Here is an 18,719-nt window from a genome sequence, read left to right on the forward strand (position 1 = left end):
GTTGGTTGTTTTTCTTTAAGTGAGGAATCATTGTTTTTTTAGATTACACCCACATTATGAGATGGACAGTAGTCTGTTGGGGGTTTTAAGTGAGGAACCATTGTTATTTTAGATTATACCCACATTACAAGATGGACAGTAGTCTGTTGGGGGTTTTAAGTGAGGAACCATTGTTTTTTTAGATAATACCCACATTACAAGATGGACAGTAGTCTGTTGGGGGTTTTAAGTGAGGAACTATGGTTATTTTAGATTATACCCACATTATAAGATAGCAGTACACTGAAGAACCATTGTTATTCTTGATTATTCCCACCTTAAAAGAAAGTGGTACATTGAGAGGTTTATATGACAAACCATTTTTTTCCTTGATTATATCCACATTATAAAATATTGGGATATGGAGGGAATTTATGGTGAGAAACCAGTGTTGTTCATCATGCCCATGTTATAAGACTATAATATAGAGGGGTTTTATAGTGAGGAAATACTCTTCTTTGAAAGAATAGAATCTATAATTGTAATGAGTGGGCTTTAACTGGTTTAAGATCAGGCTTTCTATAATGAATTTGGATTGACATCTTTTTGACCTGAATGGGGAAAGTTATTATGAAAACATTAATAATAAATATTTTGGATAACCTTTTAAAGCGGCACTAAGGAAAATGAAACAAATGTGGAAGGAAATGCTAATTAATTACCATGATGCTGATAATTATTTTCTTACTTGATTTTCTGATAATAATGTCTATTAATTGTTAATTATGTAAAGTGTGGTCATTTATTGCCTTTGAAGATGTAATACTTCTTCTATATGTTACTGTTTAAAGGAGATATAAAATGGATTTCATTATAGTGAGGTAACCTTATATTGAGGTATTTTATGCACAATACTATTAAATAATTAAATGGGATCCATAACAATATCTACCTGATAGAATGAACTGTTTTACACTGAGGCATCTTATATTTTGGGAGTATCACACAAATTTAAAAAAATACATCTCAGGATTGAGTGTGAAACAATACAGCAAGGTTATTTTTCAAAAAATGTTTTATTTCTACTCAGAGTTGCCATACAATTGTATATCAAGGCCATTTAAAAAAATATTTTATTTCTACTCAGAGTTGCCATACAATTGTACATCAAGGCCATTAAAAAAAATATTTTATTTCTACTCAGAGTTGCCATACAATTGTACATCAAGACCATTTAAAAAATATTTTATTTCTATTCAGAGTTACCATACAATTGTACATCAGGGCCATTAAAAAATGTTTTATTTCTACTCAGAGTTGCCATACAATTGTACATCAAGGCCATTTAAAAAAATATTTTATTTCTACTCAGAGTTGCCATAAAATTGTACATCAAGGCCATTTAAAAAATGTTTTATTTCTACTCAGAGTTGCCATACAAGCCTTGTCCTAACAGCTCTAAGTGTACAGACCAAAATTTTGAGACTTCTTGTGCTTGGAAGAGGGACCAAGAAAATTACCCATATTTCTACCATGTTTGTGATCATGCCTAGCATAACTTTTTTTAAAAAGTAGGGCATGTGCCTAGACAATTAGAATGCTTTAAAATGTCCCTAGTAACATACAATAAAGTGAATCAGGGTGAAGTGTCTAGTAACATACAGTTGTGTAACGTCACCATCTTAGTAAGAGGGGTGGCTAATTGGATTTGGCTGGCATTATCTAGAGCACATGTCAAACTCAAGGCCCGCGGGCCACATCAGGCCCGGCATACAATTATATCCGGCCCGAGAGAGAATTTTAGGCAAAAATATTTTTTAATGGGCCTGCGATATAAAGTGCAAATCAAATTCCCTAATTAGCAGCCTTGCCAAACATCCAGCTCTGACAAATTGGCATAAGAGCAAAAATGGGTATGCCAATGATTTTTTATTATTAAAACATTTTTCTGTTTTAATTTATATTAATGTTTAAAAAAGGTTTAATTTTCCGCTTATTGAATGTTTATCCTGTTTGGCCTGTAACCTTACGTGTGATTTGAGTGTTGGCCCGCTGAGCAATTGAGTTTGACACCCCTAATCTAGAGGATGACCTCCCTTGATATTATAGCCCAGCAGGAGTGAAAGAAGAATGGAATTTCAACAGAAAACTGAGCGAGAATACTGGGAAGAAATAAAGCAATATGAGCCCCCTTTTGACAAGAAAATAACAAATTTAATCAGAACAAATTAATAATGGCAATTTCAATTCAAGTTAGATTTTATCAGTATAATTTAACAGGTGTGTCTAATTTGGATTCATTTCATCATCATAATGAGAGGTGAAAAGAGTGCAATGTCCACAACCGATTTGCATCACCTTCCTGTCTGGACCATATATCAACGTTTCTTAGTTCATCCTTCCTAAGCTCTATGCTTTGCCCCTTCATGGACTTTCTGGTCCTTTTATTCTGACCTCATCCTTCTTTCCCTTGGACTTCTGTCTTCAGACTGTCCCATCTTTCTCTCAGAAAGCTGTTCTGTAAACAACAAAATTAACCCATAATTATGTATACCCCACTCTCTAGAGGTAAATACAATTCACTCGGAGCATGTTGGCTCCACAGACTGCGTAAATTCTGACTAGGTACGGTAGGACATTTACCTCATTTCCAGAGGCAGGTCTTAAATTACCATGTGAGCGTCTATCGAATATTACTGTATTCTTTTACATGCTACTACATATTTGCTTACAATTGCATGAAATTCACAAATTGTAACTCACAGCAATCCTTAACCTACAAGATTATTCAAACATTACAAAATCAGATATAATTAGGTATGTATTATTAACTCATGATATCTGTATCGTCTTAACAAATAAAGGAAGTTTTTTCATATAACCCTGTGAAATCCTACACATATGAACATTTGGATTGCATGCAATCAATTCTACCAATGAACTAATAACTGTAAAATTAAAAGGTAAATTGCATAACAATTCCAGCGTCAACACTTTCCATGAAATTGAATAAAATAAATTGCATAACAACTCTAGCATCAACACATTTCCATGAATTGAATAAATAATACATAATATGGAAACCTAGTCATAGCAAACACATTTACATAAAACAAACAATCAAATAATTAAATATTATGTGAAACTAAAATTGCATACCTTATTGCTGTTCTCTTTCAGAACTTATGCATCCTAGCACTTAAGCATGTCTTTCTTTTTACAAGGCAACCACCTGGTCCCTTTATTGTTTAACGAGAAAAGCATGAAACTCTTTATGCTTCCACGGAGTTGACTAAGTTTCCCTTCCAGGAAATTTTCAGAGTAAAGAATTTGGCTAAGGTCATCACTTTAAAGTCTGATTGCTCTAAAGTGTATGCCCTAATTTATTCTGCCCAATTGTAGGCAATGGTCCCTAATTTTTTCCAAAGAAATAATTCCTTTCATCAGGTTTAGACAGCTTGGAAGCTGTGACAATTTACCTTTGAAAAAATGGTAAGTGGACACAGGTTCCTACCAAGTGGTATGGGTTGGTAGCTTAAATGTTTCTTTCTAAGGACCATGTTAAGATACCCCAGTCAATTTCACTGAGTTGGAATGCTGCACATTTGAAGTTTACACTGACATGGGGGGAGATGAAGGAAGAAAGGTCAAAGTGACCCATCACAAAGACTTTTCTGGCTTAAATGCAATAAAATTTTAATGTTCAATACATTCAACTTTAAAATTTTCTGCAATTCAAAATTTGCAACTTCACATTTTGATACAGTAAAGTGAATCACGTTGATACAGTAAAGTGAATCAGGGTGATACAGTAAATTGAATCAGGTTGATACAGTAAAGTGAATCAGGGTGAAGTCTTTAACAATAAGTGAATCAGAGTGAAGTCTCTAGGTACATACAGTAAAGTGAATCAAGGTGAAGTCTCTAGGTACATACAGTAAAGTGAATCAAGGTGAAGTCTCCAGGTACATACAGTAAAGAGAATCAAGGTGAAGTCTCTAGGTACATACAGTAAAATGAATCAGGGTGAAGTCTCTAGTTACATACAACTAAGTGAATCAGAGTGAAGTCTCTAGGTACATACAGTAAAGTGAATCAAGGTGAAGTCTCTAGGTACATACAGTAAAGTGAATCTAGGCGAAGTCTCTAGGTACATACAGCGAAGTGAATCAGTGAAGTCTCACATAATATATGTTAAAGTCAATCAGGATGAAATCTCTGGATACATACAGTAAAATGAATCAATCTAGTTACATACAAATAAGTGAATCCGAGTGAAGTCTCTGGGTAAATATAGCAAAGTCAGTTAGAGTGATGTGTCTGTTAATATACATTAAGTGAATCTGAGTGAAGTCTCTGGGTAAATATAGTAAAGTCAGTTAGAGTGAAGTGTCTATTAATATACATTAAGTGAATCCAAGTGAAGTCTCTAGTCACTTACAGTAAAGTTAATCAGAGTGAAGTCTCTAGGTACATATGATGAAGCGAATCAGAGTGAAGCCTCTAATCACATACAGTAAAGTTAATCAGGGTGAGGTCTCTTTGTACATCCAGTAAGTGAATCAGAGTGAAGTCTCTTTCTACATACAGTGAGGTGAATCAGGTTGAAGTCTCTAGGTACATACAATAAAGTGAATCAGATGTGTGTGTCTGTGTGATTTGGGTTTTCAATGTAGCTTTAACAGTTTTTTAGTCATATTGCTACAATGTCTGCAGAGTGTCAGTTTATAGTGATGTCTAGCACTGAGGCATCATACCACAGACATGTAGCATGATGTCCCACCCATTCACATTATTCTGACACCAGACTGACCAGTTCTAACACTAACCTCTTAATGCTGAGTGCCAAGCGAGGCATATGTTAGTACTATATTTATTTATAGGTCTTTATTGTGTTTCGGCTGGGGTTTGAACTACAATACCATGCATCTGAGGTGGATGCTTTAACCACTAGACCACTGGAAGAATGTGAAGTTGTAGTACCTCCAGTAACATACAGTAAAGTGCATTGGAGAGTGAAGTCAAAGTACCTCCAGTAACATACAGTAAAGTGCACTGGAAAGTGAAGTCAAAGTGCCTCTAGTAACATACAGTAAAGTGCATTGGAGAGTGAAGTCAACATGCCTCCAGTAACATACAGTAAAGTGCATTGGAGAGTGAAGTCAAAGTGCCTCTAGTAACATACAGTAAAGTAAATCAAAACGTGAAGTTGTAATACCTCTAGTAACATACAGTAAAGTGCATTGGAGAGTGAAGTCAAAGTGCCTCTAGTAACATACAGTAAAGTGCATTGGAGAGTGAAGTCAAAGTGCCTCTAGTAACATACTGTAAAGTGCATTGGAGAGTGAAGTCAAAGTACCTCTAGTAACATACAGTAAAGTGCATTGGAGAGTGAAGTCAAAGTGCCTCCAGTAACATACAGTAAAGTAAATTGGAGAGTGAAGTCAAAGTGCCTCTAGTAACATACAGTAAAGTGCATTGGAGAGTGAAGTCAAAGTGCCTCCAGTAACATACAGTAAAGTGCATTCGAGAGTGAAGTCAAAGTGCCTCCAGTAACATACAGTAAAGTAAATCAAAATGTGAAGTTGTAATACCTCTAGTAACATACAGTAAAGTAAATTGGAGAGTGAAGTCAAAGTACCTCTAGTAACATACAGTAGTGCATTGGAGAGTGAAGTCAAAGTAACCTCTAGTAACATACTGTAAAGTGCATTGGAGAGTGAAGTCAAAGTACCTCTAGTAACATAAAGTAAAGTGCATTGGAGAGTGAAGTCAAAGTACCTCTAGTAACATACCATAAAGTGCATTGGAGTGTGAAGTCAAAGTACCTCTAGTAACATACAGTAAAGTGCATTGGAGAGTGAAGTCAAAGTGCCTCTAGTAACATACAGTAAAGTGCATTGGAGAGTGAAGTCAAAGTGCCTCCAGTAATATACAGTAAGGTGCATTGGAGAGTTAAGTCAAAGTGCCTCCATTAACATACAGTAAAGTAAATTAGAGAGTGAAGTCAAAGTGCCTCCAGTAATATACAGTAAGGTGCATTGGAGAGTGAAGTCAAAGTGCCTCCAGTAACATACAGTAAAGTAAATCAAAATGTGAAGTTGTAATACCGCTAGTAACATACAGTAAAGTAAATTGGAGAGTGAAGTCAAAGTACCTCTAGTAATATACAGTAGTGCATTGGAGAGTGAAGTCAAAGTACCTCTAGTAACATACTGTAAAGTGCCTTGGAGAGTGAAGTCAAAGTACCTCTAGTAACATAAAGTAAAGTGCATTGGAGAGTGAAGTCAAGGTACCTCTAGTAACATACCATAAAGTACATTGGAGAGTGAAGTCAAAGTACCTCTAGTAACATAAAGTAAAGTGCATTGGAGAGTGAAGTCAAAGTACCTCTAGTAACATAAAGTAAAGTGCATTGGAGAGTGAAGTCAAAGTACCTCTAGTAACATACAGTAAAGTGCATTGGAGAGTGAAGTCAAAGTGCCTCTAGTAACATACAGTAAAGTGCATTGGAGAGTGAAGTCAAAGTGCCTCCAGTAACATACAGTAAAGTAAATCAAAATGTGAAGTTGTAATACCTCTAGTAACATACAGTAAAGTAAATTGGAGAGTGAAGTCAAAGGACCTATAGTAACATACAGTAAAGTGCACTGGAGAGTGAAGTCAAAGTACCTCTAGTAACATACAGTAAAGTGCATTGGAGAGTGAAGTCAAAGTACCTCTAGTAACATACCATAAACTGCATTGGAGAGTGAAGTCAAAGTACCTCTAGTAACATATGGTAAAGTGCATTGGAGAGTGAAGTCAAAGTACCTATAGTAACATACAGTAAAGTAAATTGGAGAGTGAAGTCAAAGTACCTCTAGTAACATAAAGTAAAGTGAATCAAAATGTGAAGTTGTAGTACCCCTAGTAACATACAGTAAAGTGCATTGGAGTGTGAAGTCAAAGTACCTCTAGTAACATACCATAAAGTGCATTGGAGTGTGAAGTCAAAGTACCTCTAGTAACATACCATAAAGTGCATTGGAGAGTGAAGTCAAAGTACCTCTAGTAACATACCATAAAGTGCATTGGAGAGTGAAGTCAAAGTACCTCTAGTAACATACTGTAAAGTGCATTGGAGAGTGAAGTCAAAGTACCTCTAGTAACATACCGTAAAGTGCATTGGAGAGTGAAGACAAAGTACCTCTAGTAACATACCGTAAAGTGCATTGGAGAGTGAAGTCAAAGTACCTCTAGTAACATACCATAAAGTGCATTGGAGAGTGAAGACAAAGTGCCTCTAGTAACATACCGTAAAGTGCACTGGAGAGTGAAGTCAAAGTGCCTCTAGTAACATACCATAAAGTGCATTGGAGAGTGAAGTCAAAGTGCCTCTAGTAACATACCATAAAGTGCATTGGAGAGTGACGTCAAAGTACCTCTGGTAACATACAGTAAAGTGCATTGGAGAGTGAAGTCAAAGTGCCTCTAGTAACATACCGTAAAGTGCATTGGAGAGTGAAGTCAAAGTACCTCTAGTAACATACCGTAAAGTGCATTGGAGAGTGAAGTCAAAGTGCCTCTAGTAACATACCGTAAAATGCATTGGAGAGTGAAGTCAAAGTACCTCTAGTAACATACCATAAAGTGCATTGGAGAGTGAAGTCAAAGTGCCTCTAGTAACATACCATAAAGTGCATTGGAGAGTGAAGTCAAAGTACCTCTGGTAACATACAGTAAAGTGCATTGGAGAGTGAAGTCAAAGTGCTTCTAGTAACATACCGTAAAGTGCATTGGAGAGTGAAGTGAAAGTGCCTCTAGTAACATACAGTAAAGTGCATTGGAGAGTGAAGTCAAAGTACCTCTAGTAACATAAAGTAAAGTGCATTGGAGAGTGAAGTCAAAGTGCCTCTAGTAACATACCATAAAGTGCATTGGAGAGTGAAGTCAAAGTACCTCCAGTAACATACCGTAAAGTGCATTGGAGAGTGAAGTCAAAGTACCTCTAGTAACATACAGTAAAGTGCATTGGAGAGTGAAGTCAAAGTGCCTCTATTAACATACCGTAAAGTGCATTGGAGAGTGAAGTGAAAGTGCCTATAGTAACATACAGTAAAGTAAATTGGAGAGTGAAGTCAAAGTACCTCTAGTAACATAAAGTAAAGTGAATGAAAATGTGAAGTTGTAGTACCCCTAGTAACATACAGTAAAGTGCATTGGAGATTGAAGTCAAAGGACCCCTAGTAACATACAGTAAAGTGCATTGGAGAGTGAAGTCAAAGTACCTCTAGTAACATAAAGTAAAGTGCATTGGAGAGTGAAGTCAAAGTACCTCTAGTAACATACGGTAAAGTAAATTGGAGAGTGAAGTCAAAGTGCCTCTATTAACATAAAGTAAAGTGCATTGGAGAGTGAAGTGAAAGTACCTCTAGTAACATACGGTAAAGTGCATTGGAGAGTGAAGTCAAAGTACCTCTAGTAACATAAAGTAAAGTGCATTGGAGATTGAAGTCAAAGGACCCCTAGTAACATACAGTAAAGTGCATTGGAGAGTGAAGTGAAAGTACCTCTAGTAACATACGGTAAAGTAAATTGGAGAGTGAAGTCAAAGTACCTCTAGTAACATAAAGTAAAGTGAATCAAAATGTGAAGTTGTAGAACCCCTAGTAACATACAGTAAAGTGCATTGGAGAGTGAAGTCAAAGTGCCTCTAGTAATATACCATAAAGTAAATTGGAGAGTGAAGTCAAAGTACCTCTAGTAACATACAGTAAAGTGCATTGGAGAGTGAAGTGAAAGTACCTCTAGTAACATACAGTAAAGTGCATTGGAGAGTGAAGTCAAAGTACCTCTAGTAACATACCGTAAAGTGCATTGGAGAGTGAAGTCAAAGTACCTCTAGTAACATACAGTAAAGTAAATTGGAGAGTGAAGTCAAAGTGCCTTAAGTACTGTACAGTCAGTTAAAAAATATGTTCTGAAAAGATTGTAAAGAATTATAATAAATTTAATAATTTGATTACAAAATTGTTTGATTTGGCATTTTAAACACAACAACACACACTGGTTTAAACAGTTATATGGCAACTTGAATAAAATGCCCAAGGCACACTGTGTTAGCCAACAGTTATATGGCAACTTGAATAAAATGCCCAAGGCACACTGTGTTAGCTATCAGTTATATGGCAACTTGAATTAAATGCCCAAGGCACCCTGTGTTAGTCAACATGGGCTGACCTGATGGTAGAAGTTAAACCCACACTCTTGAGGTATCAAATTCAGTACATTAACAACTGAGCCAATGTGGCTTCTAAAATGCCACATTCTTGTGGTCTCCAATCCAGCACACTACCCACTAATAATAAAATAATAAACATCTTTATGTAATGAGGATAGTGGCCCATTGCAGTCCGCAATTTTTACAATCGATAATGTTAATCCTCGCACACTCATTCACACAGATTTAAAATGCATGAATATGTGTAACTATATTGGTTAACAGATACATATATGAACAATATACCATACACAGGTACAGTAAAGGGAATCACAAGGTGATATCAAAGTGTGCCACAGTGGCTTCTCAAATGCCACACCCTTGTGATCTTTTATTGAGCCCTCTGTTAACACTGATCCACAATGGCTTCTCAGATGCTAATCAAATACTGTTTTGTTCACATTGAAAATAATAAAGTTGAAAGAATATATGTTGAAAAAAATTTAGTAAATAGAGAATGTTTTGAGCTTGTTTTGAGATCAGGAGATGGATTAATATTTGAGATCAGCAGATGGGCTAATATTTGAGATCAGGAGATGGGTTAATATTTGAGATCAAGAGATGGGCTAATATTTGAGATCAGGAGATGGGTTAATATTTGAGATCAGGAGATGGGCTAATATTTGAGATCAGGAGATGGGTTAATATTTGAGATCAAGAGATGGGCTAATATTTGAGATCAGGAGATGGGTTAATATTTGAGATCAGGAGATTGGTTAATATTTGAGATCAGGAGATTGGTTAATATTTGAGATCAGGAGATGGGTTAATATTTGAGACCAAGAGATGGGCTAATATTTGAGATCAGGAGATGGGTTAATATTTGAGATCAGGAGATGGGCTAATATTTGAGATCAGAAGATGGGTTAATATTTGAGATCAGGAGATGGGCTAATATTTTAGATCAGGAGATGGGCTAATATTTGAGCATTCTGCATGGTTTTATGGTTCAAAACATCCAGAATGTGAACATATAGCATGTGCTATTACAGACAGCAACGCTGTGTTTAAAGACTATAAAAACCAGCTTTGCATGTCAATTCCTACTTGAAAATGTTGTTGTTTTCAGCACTATATTGGTGGAGGCATAATTGAAAGAGATAGGCAGTAAATGGATTTTCTATGTAAATGGAAGCTTTATAAACTGCTTGTTGACTGGCTGATTTTCCTTCAGAAGTAGTGGGGAATGGTGAGAAAGCAATGAGTCTCAGTCATAAATAAATTACATTGGAGTCTTAGAACTCAGAGTTATTAAATGGGAATTAGTTTTCATCCGAAGAAAATCCCACATAGGTAGACTGCATAGCTCCAAAGAAATCTTGATGAATCCCAAAGCTCTTAAGTTGCTAAGGTTCATAAAAATATTGAATATTGGAGTCAATGAATGTATAGAGTGTGTTTTTAAAGTTACAAAATAAAAAAGTTAAATCTTGGCTGCCTGATTTTGTTCTGACATAAATCAGGGTTACTCAGGAGACTGCATTTTTTCTGAAGACGATTTTTAATTTTAGGACTTCAAAGTGCCAAGTGTTCATAAAGGTATTAGATATTGGGGCATAACATTTGATGTGTTGAAATGCTCACATGCAAAATGGGAGTTAAAGATGTTGACTGATAGGGAACTGGGGTCTTTGTATCACCAGCATTAGCATGGTGAGGTTTGGCTTGGTGTTTAATGGCAAAAATATGTTATTAGCAGTGATGCAATTGGAATAAAGTGCTTTGCCTTACGACGACTCCTCCCCCTCCCGCAGTAGCAAACATGGGTTGACCTGATTGTATACATTTTTGATGACAAGTCTGGCATGCTAAGCAACTAAGTGGCTATAGCCTTTGTACAGTGGAACATAGGTATTTCTTAACCAGTGACAAAACATTTTTATCAGTTGAAGTTTTAAGGTAAACTTTTTATGATTCAGATTTTTACCAGACCTTTGCAACAAGCATATACCAGTAGATTTGTTAAAATGACATCATGTGACAGACAACAAGCATTTAGATTTGTTAAAATGACATCATGTGACAGACAACAAGCATATAGATTTGTTAAAATGACATCATGTGACAGAGAAAACTAGAAGATATTAGCTCTGAACACCAAAAAGGAAATACTTGTGCATATATTCATTTGACAACACAAGCTGTCCTTAAGATTTGTTTTAGTAGCTACTTGTAATAATGATGTACAGGATATTTGGGGACTCTGTCCGGGGCCCCATGCAATGCCCCTGCCTAATCTATTGTGTAAAAATATAATTTCTGGGCCAATATGCAATGCCCCTGCCTAATCTATTGTGTAAAAATATAATTTCTGGGCCAATATGCAATGCCCCTGCCTAATCTATTGTGTAAAAATATAATTTCTGGGCCAATATGCAATGCCCCTGCCTAATCTATTGTGTAAAAATATAATTTCTGGGCCAATATGCAATGCCCCTGCCTAATCTATTGTGTGAAAATATAATTTCTGGGCCAATATGCAATCCCCCTGCCTAATATATTGTGTAAAAATATAATTTCTGGGCCAATATGCAATGCCCCTGCCTAATCTATTGTGTGAAAATATAATTTCTGGGCCAATATGCAATGCCCGTGCCTAATCTATTGTGTAAAAATATAATTTCTGGGCCAATATGCAATGCCCCTGCCTAATCTATTAAGTGAAAATATAATTTCTGGGTCCCTATGCTTTGCATGGTTTGCTATAAAGTATTTACATTCTTGATTTGTAATGATAAGAATTGAATTTTGTATATTTTCGCTGCTCATGCATTGTGTAATTGACTTTCACAACTTATAAATGTCTTGAATCCTAAAAAATGTAAATTTCTGCTTCTGTGTATGTCTGATACAAGGGTATATATCAATGGATGCAACCTGGTTAAACACTTGATTCCACAAAATTATTGTTTTTTTAAGAGATGTGCATGAAGACTAAATTAATGAGGGTCTTTGAGAAGGTTTAATGTATTGAATATGAGAATTGAAAGGTTCAGAATGGGATTTTAATCAGTGTCTAAATTCTTGAGATAGGTTTTTGTAAATTTTTCTGATTACATGGGTTCGGGTTAAGTTTTTGTAAAGGTTTCTGATTATTTGATTTTGGAATTTTTTTTAGAACAGACAAAAATCAAAATCAAAACCTTAATATTGGTGTTCAAAATTTATCATCAAAAGTGACCTTCAAATTTTTGGGAATCCAGTTATTTAATTAGTGTTTGTATATGATGGTGGTGGTGGTTATCATTGTCTGGATGAGGATTGACCACTATGTTATTGCCCAGACTGATGACCACTATGTTATTGCCCAGACTGATGACCACTATGTTATTGCCCAGACTGATGACCACTATGTTATTGCCCAGACTGATGACCACTATGTTATTGCCCTGACTGATGACCACTATGTTATTGTCCAGACTGATGACCACTATGTTATTGCCCTGACTGATGACCACTATGTTATTGCCCAGACTGATGACCACTATGTTATTGCCCAGGCTGATGATCACTGTGTTATTGTCCAGACTGATGACCACTATGTTATTGCCCAGACTGATGACCACTATGTTACTGCCCAGACTGATGACCACTATGTTATTGCCCAGGCTGATGATCACTGTGTTATTGTCCAGACTGATGACCACTATGTTATTGTCCAGACTGATGACCACTATGTTATTGCCCAGACTGAGTGGATAATAAAAATATGAAATTAATGGATGGAATAAATAGAGATCTGAGCAGAGATTAGAACAACATGAGCCCCCATATATAAAATATAATGATTTTTTTCATATGTATGTGCTTTAATAGAAAAGTACTTGAGCACCAATATGATAGATTGGTACATCAAACATGGTTTCTTAATGTAGAAAACAATTTATAAGACAAGAAACCAGTCTATTACACTTATATTGGCAAAAATTGTGGCAGAGATGAAATGGAAAAAAAATGCAGATAATTTGTGTGTGAATGTGTATGTGATTTGGATTTTTAACATAACTTTAACAACTTTTCAGTCATATCATTATGATGTCTGCAGTGTGACAGTTTATGCATTATTATTATAGTGATGTCTGGCACTGGGGTATTGTGCCACAGACATCTAGCATGATGCCCCACCTAGTCACATTATCCTGACAAGTCCTAACAATAACCTCTGCTGAGTGCCAAGCAAGGCAGCTGTTAGTACCATTTTGGTATGACTCAGCTGGGGATCAAACTACCACCTCCCGCATTTGAGATGGACAGTCTAACCACTAGGTCACCAGGGCAGTCAGATAATTTGTGAGGATTGGCTTGGTATTGGATGGTACAACGACACACATAGGTAATTTAGTGACTGCTAAATTAAAATAATGTACCTTGTCCAGTGACACACAATGGTAGCTGATCTAAACTGCTGCAGCTCCAGAATTTGTGAGGAAAATTAATCTGTGATTATTTTGACCTCATGGGTGGATTCACTAAGATTGTGTGTGGAAGTTTGTTAATTTTAACAAATGTTATTTTTAATAAATGTAATGTCCCATTTAAACAGGCTGCCTAAGTTCCAAGAAATAGAAGGTAGGATTCCAAGCAATAGAAGGTAGGATTCCAAGCAATAGAAGGTAGGATTCCAAGCAATACAGTATAAGGTAGGATTCCAAGCAATGGAAGGTAGGATTCTAAAAAACAGAAGCTAGGATTCCAAGAAATAGAACCTAGTATTCCAAGACATGGAAGCTAGGATTCCAGATTGGCATGCTCATGGGTTGGCAGTATAAGAAATTGTTAATTTGTTGACATATTCTGGATTTACATGGGCAGCTGCAGTAAACATGTTTAAAAATGTGTGTATGTCAATATATATATATATATATATATATATATATATATATATATATATATATATATATATATATATATATATATATATATATATATATATATATATATATATATATATATATATATATATATATATATATATTTCAAACATACTCCCATTTGCAAAAATCAGCATTTTCACACAAGATATGACCTACACCCCAAAATAGTGTATACAACACTTTGCTCCTGCAGTCAGTTATTGATGAATGACAGCATTGTGTAGATCGTGGTGTAGTTACCACTAACTTTATTTCTACATGACTACACTCTCTTCCTAAGCAAAACACAAAGACATTCACAAACGTCCTGACTGAGTATTGGTCAATCATGACAAAACTAAATCCCTTACTCTAACAGACCTCACTCATAGACAAACAGAACGATATTGTCCTTATTCTATTCTTGAAGAGTAGATAAAGTTAGAAAGAAAACAAAGTCCTTTGCCTGGTGTTATGACCAGAAGTGAAAACAACAAGTTTAGTAAAATCAATAAATAATATATTTCTGTATGTTACAAAGGAAAAATTTAAGAGACATGGTATCATGAATTGAATCGCAAATAATCCTAAATGTTCTATCACAAGAACAAAAGTATTGAATGTTCTGAACAAATTTCAATATTTTTGAATGGATCTACCACTTTTACAATCCAGAATGTCCTTGAATGATTTCTCAAGAATCCCAAAGTAGTGTTTTAGTCCAAAAAGTAAATGAGCCTTTTGTTATTCAAGTGAACAATTTAAATAATTAGTCCTGCAAGAATTATATTTGAACACAAGTGTAACATTGTATGATTGATATGAAAGAAAAATGAATAAATGTTTAACTGTAACATTGTATGACTGATATGGAAGAGAAATGAATAAATGTTTAACTGTAACATTGTATGACTGATATGGAAGAGAAATGAATAAATGTTTAACTGTAACATTGTATGATTGATATGAAAGAGAAATGAATAAATGTTTAACTGTAACATTGTATGATTGATATGAAAGAGAAATGAATAAATGTTTAACTGTAACATTGTATGATTGATATGAAAGAGAAATGAATAAATGTTTAACTGTAACATTGTATGATTGATATGAAAGAGAAATGAATAAATGTTTAACTGTAACATTGTATGATTGATATGAAAGAGAAATGAATAAATGTTTAACTGTAACATTGTATGATTGATATGAAAGAGAAATGAATAAATGTTTAACTGTAACATTGTATGATTGATATGAAAGAGAAATGAATAAATGTTTAACTGTAACATTGTATGATTGATATGAAAGAGAAATGAATAAATGTTTAACTGTAACATTGTATGATTGATATGAAAGAGAAATGAATAAATGTTTAACTGTAACATTGTATGATTGATATAAAAGAGAAATGAATAAATGTTTAACTGTAACATTGTATGATTGATATGAAAGAGAAATGAATAAATGTTTAACTGTAACATTGTATGATTGATATGAAAGAGAAATGAATAAATGTTTAACTGTAACATTGTATGATTGATATGAAAGAGAAATGAATAAATGTTTAACTGTAACATTGTATGATTGATATAAAAGAGAAATGAATAAATGTTTAACTGTAACATTGTATGATTGATATGAAAGAGAAATGAATAAATGTTTAACTGTAACATTGTATGATTGATATGAAAGAGAAATGAATAAATGTTTAACTGTAACATTGTATGATTGATATGAAAGAGAAATGAATAAATGTTTAACTGTAACATTGTATGATTGATATGAAAGAGAAATGAATAAATGTTTAACTGTAACATTGTATGATTGATATAAAAGAGAAATGAATAAATGTTTAACTGTAACATTGTATGATTGATATGAAAGAGAAATGAATAAATGTTTAACTGTAACATTGTATGATTGATATGAAAGAGAAATGAATAAATGTTTAACTGTAACATTGTATGATTGATATGAAAGAGAAATGAATAAATGTTTAACTGTAACATTGTATGATTGATATGAAAGAGAAATGAATAAATGTTTAACTGTAACATTGTATGATTGATATAAAAGAGAAATGAATATATGTTTAACTGTAACATTGTATGACTGATATGGAAGAGAAATGAATAAATGTTTAACTGTAACATTGTATGATTGATATGAAAGAGAAATGAATATATGTTTACCAAGTCCCCTCCATATACATCCCAACTTGACCTACACTGCAGTAGAATGTTCTGGAGACCTTAATCATTTCCATGAAATAATCCAATAACCTTTGAACTCAAATTCTGGTCAACTTCTTGTTTACCACCTATAATTATAACAACAGGTAGGCAGAAACTCTATCAACAGCCTCAATGACAGCCATGACAAAAGTCAGGTAGGCAGAAACTCTACCAACAACCTCAATGACAGCCATGACAAAAGTCAGGTAGGCAGAAACTCTATCCGCAACTTCAATCACAGTCATGACAAATGTTGGGTACATGACAAAAATTTAATCATAGCCTGTCATATTTATCATTTTGTCAGATTATTGATTTTTATTTTATTAGTCTTGGACTTTGACTGCTCAGGTAAGATTTCACGGTCTATGGCAATAAGGTTTTATTTTTCTTTGCATTATAAATGTATTGATTGCATTATAAATGTATTGATTGCATTATAAATGTATTGATTGCATTATAAATGTATTTTTTGCATTTTAAATGTATTAATTACATTATAAATGTATTAATTACATTATAAATGTATTAATTGCATTTATTCTTTCCACTCAAAAAGTACATGGGTGCTGTTTCTTCTGTCTTAGGAGATTAGTGAGAGAGAGAGAGACTAATGTTGCTTTATAACATAGCATATATGGATAAATACATATATAATATTCTTTCCATTTGTATTTCTTTTTGATGACTCCTTGATAACTCTGTCTTGAATGATCATAGAATGCAGTGCTGACCTATCTGATATTTGCAGTCATTAAGCAATTAATAACAGCAAATATGTTCCTGTGAAAGTTAAAGTCTCATTACTGCTTCAATGTGTCAAAAAGTAATGTGCATCCTGTGTGTTTGGACAGTAGGTGAGCTGGTACACTTGTCATACCAATTATGCTAATGTTGCATCCTGCACAACTAGTTTTACTGGTTTCAAAATGATCTAAAAATGGGAGGGTATAAAAATGCTATGCGTAGGAGTGATATTATGACAAGTAATCTGCAACACATTGAAAAGGATAACCTTTAAATTTCAATAAATATCTGGTATGTACATGGACTGCAGGTTATCAAACTTCCATTATGACGAACGTCTTGGATTTGTGTAATGGGGAGAGAGAGAGAGAGAGAGAGAGAGAGAGATAGAGGGAGAGAGAGAGAGAGAGAGAGAGAGAGAGAGAGAGAGAGAGAGAGAAAGGGAGAGAGAGAGAGAGAGAGATTAGCTTTAGCTTGGTCCATCCTTGAAATTGAAAGAGAGCTTGAATTTATATTTCTGTCTGAAGTGTTTTGTTTAAAATAAACCTGCATTCATTCTTGATCTTTGTAACACCAATTTATGAAAAAAGCACTCTCTTTAGTGGTCAGCCTGGTGACAGTATAATGTGACTGGGTGGGACATGATGCTACATGTCTGTGGCATGAGGCCCCAGTGCTAGACATTACTATAAACTGTCACACTGCAGACATCGTAGTGATATGACTGAAAACTTTCTTTAGCTACATTAAAAATCAACAACACACATTCATTTGCTTGTAACACTTTTCAGAAGTTGAAACTGTAAATTAAGAAGTCAGTCAGGTTTTAGAAAGAATTACATTTGGTACAGTTAGTGACCTGTGACCAAGCCATGTCAAGAGATGTGGATTTTATTTGTATACTTGGGTAAGTCCACACTCTTGTTCAGCAAAAGATGTCCAGACTTACCAAGAGACCTGATTTTATCCATGTATTTGTTTGTACAAAATAATTTATACAGCATTCCCTGACAATATGGCCTTTCATTATAATATAGTTTAGTATTATGTTAAGTATGGTCATTGTTAAGCATTATGTTAAGTATGGTCATTGTTCAGTATTATGTTAAGTATGGTCATTGTTCAGTATTATGTTAAGTATGGTCATTGTTCAGTAGCAAATATGCTAATACTTCATTACAAGGTGGTATGACAGATATGGAAAGCTTTATAATTATAGTTGACTGCATTTGTATGGGAAAATATGAACAAATTTTTCAGATGGAAATACTGTATGATCTTGGGAGTACATTATATCCATCCAATAAAACGAGTTCATAATTTCCCATACAAATGCAGTCAACTTTTTATTATAGGCTTTTAACTAAATACGCTATAAGAAACAAAGTAACTGAATATATGCCATATTCCAAACTAAATACGCTACAAGAAACAAAGTAACTGAATGCATGCCATATTCCAAACTAAATACACTACAAGAAACAAAGTAACTGAATATATGCCATATTCCAAACTAAATACACTACAAGAAACAAAGTAACTGAATGCATGCCATATTCCAAACTAAATACACTACAAGAAACAAAGTAACTGAATGTATGCCATATTCCAAACTAAATACACAAGCACAGATTATCATTACAC

At 34.4% G+C, this 18,719-nt stretch overlaps 1 long non-coding RNA gene across 2 annotated transcripts in view; it reads right to left on the reverse strand.

Moving 5' to 3' along the window:
- Nucleotides 1–1,115: 1,115 nt before the first annotated feature.
- LOC149800364 (uncharacterized) overlaps nt 1,116–18,719 on the reverse strand; it is a 38,018-nt gene continuing 20,414 nt past the window's right edge. For both annotated transcript variants that reach the window (XR_016420961.1, XR_016420962.1), the window contains exon 2: nt 1,116–2,497. This is a non-coding gene — a long non-coding RNA (uncharacterized LOC149800364). The remainder of the gene's footprint in view (nt 2,498–18,719) is intronic.

Source organism: Sinohyriopsis cumingii, chromosome 5 (assembly GCF_028554795.1).
Source record: "Sinohyriopsis cumingii isolate HCF-2022 chromosome 5, ASM2855479v2, whole genome shotgun sequence".
Taxonomy (NCBI): Eukaryota; Metazoa; Mollusca; class Bivalvia; order Unionida; family Unionidae; genus Sinohyriopsis; species Sinohyriopsis cumingii.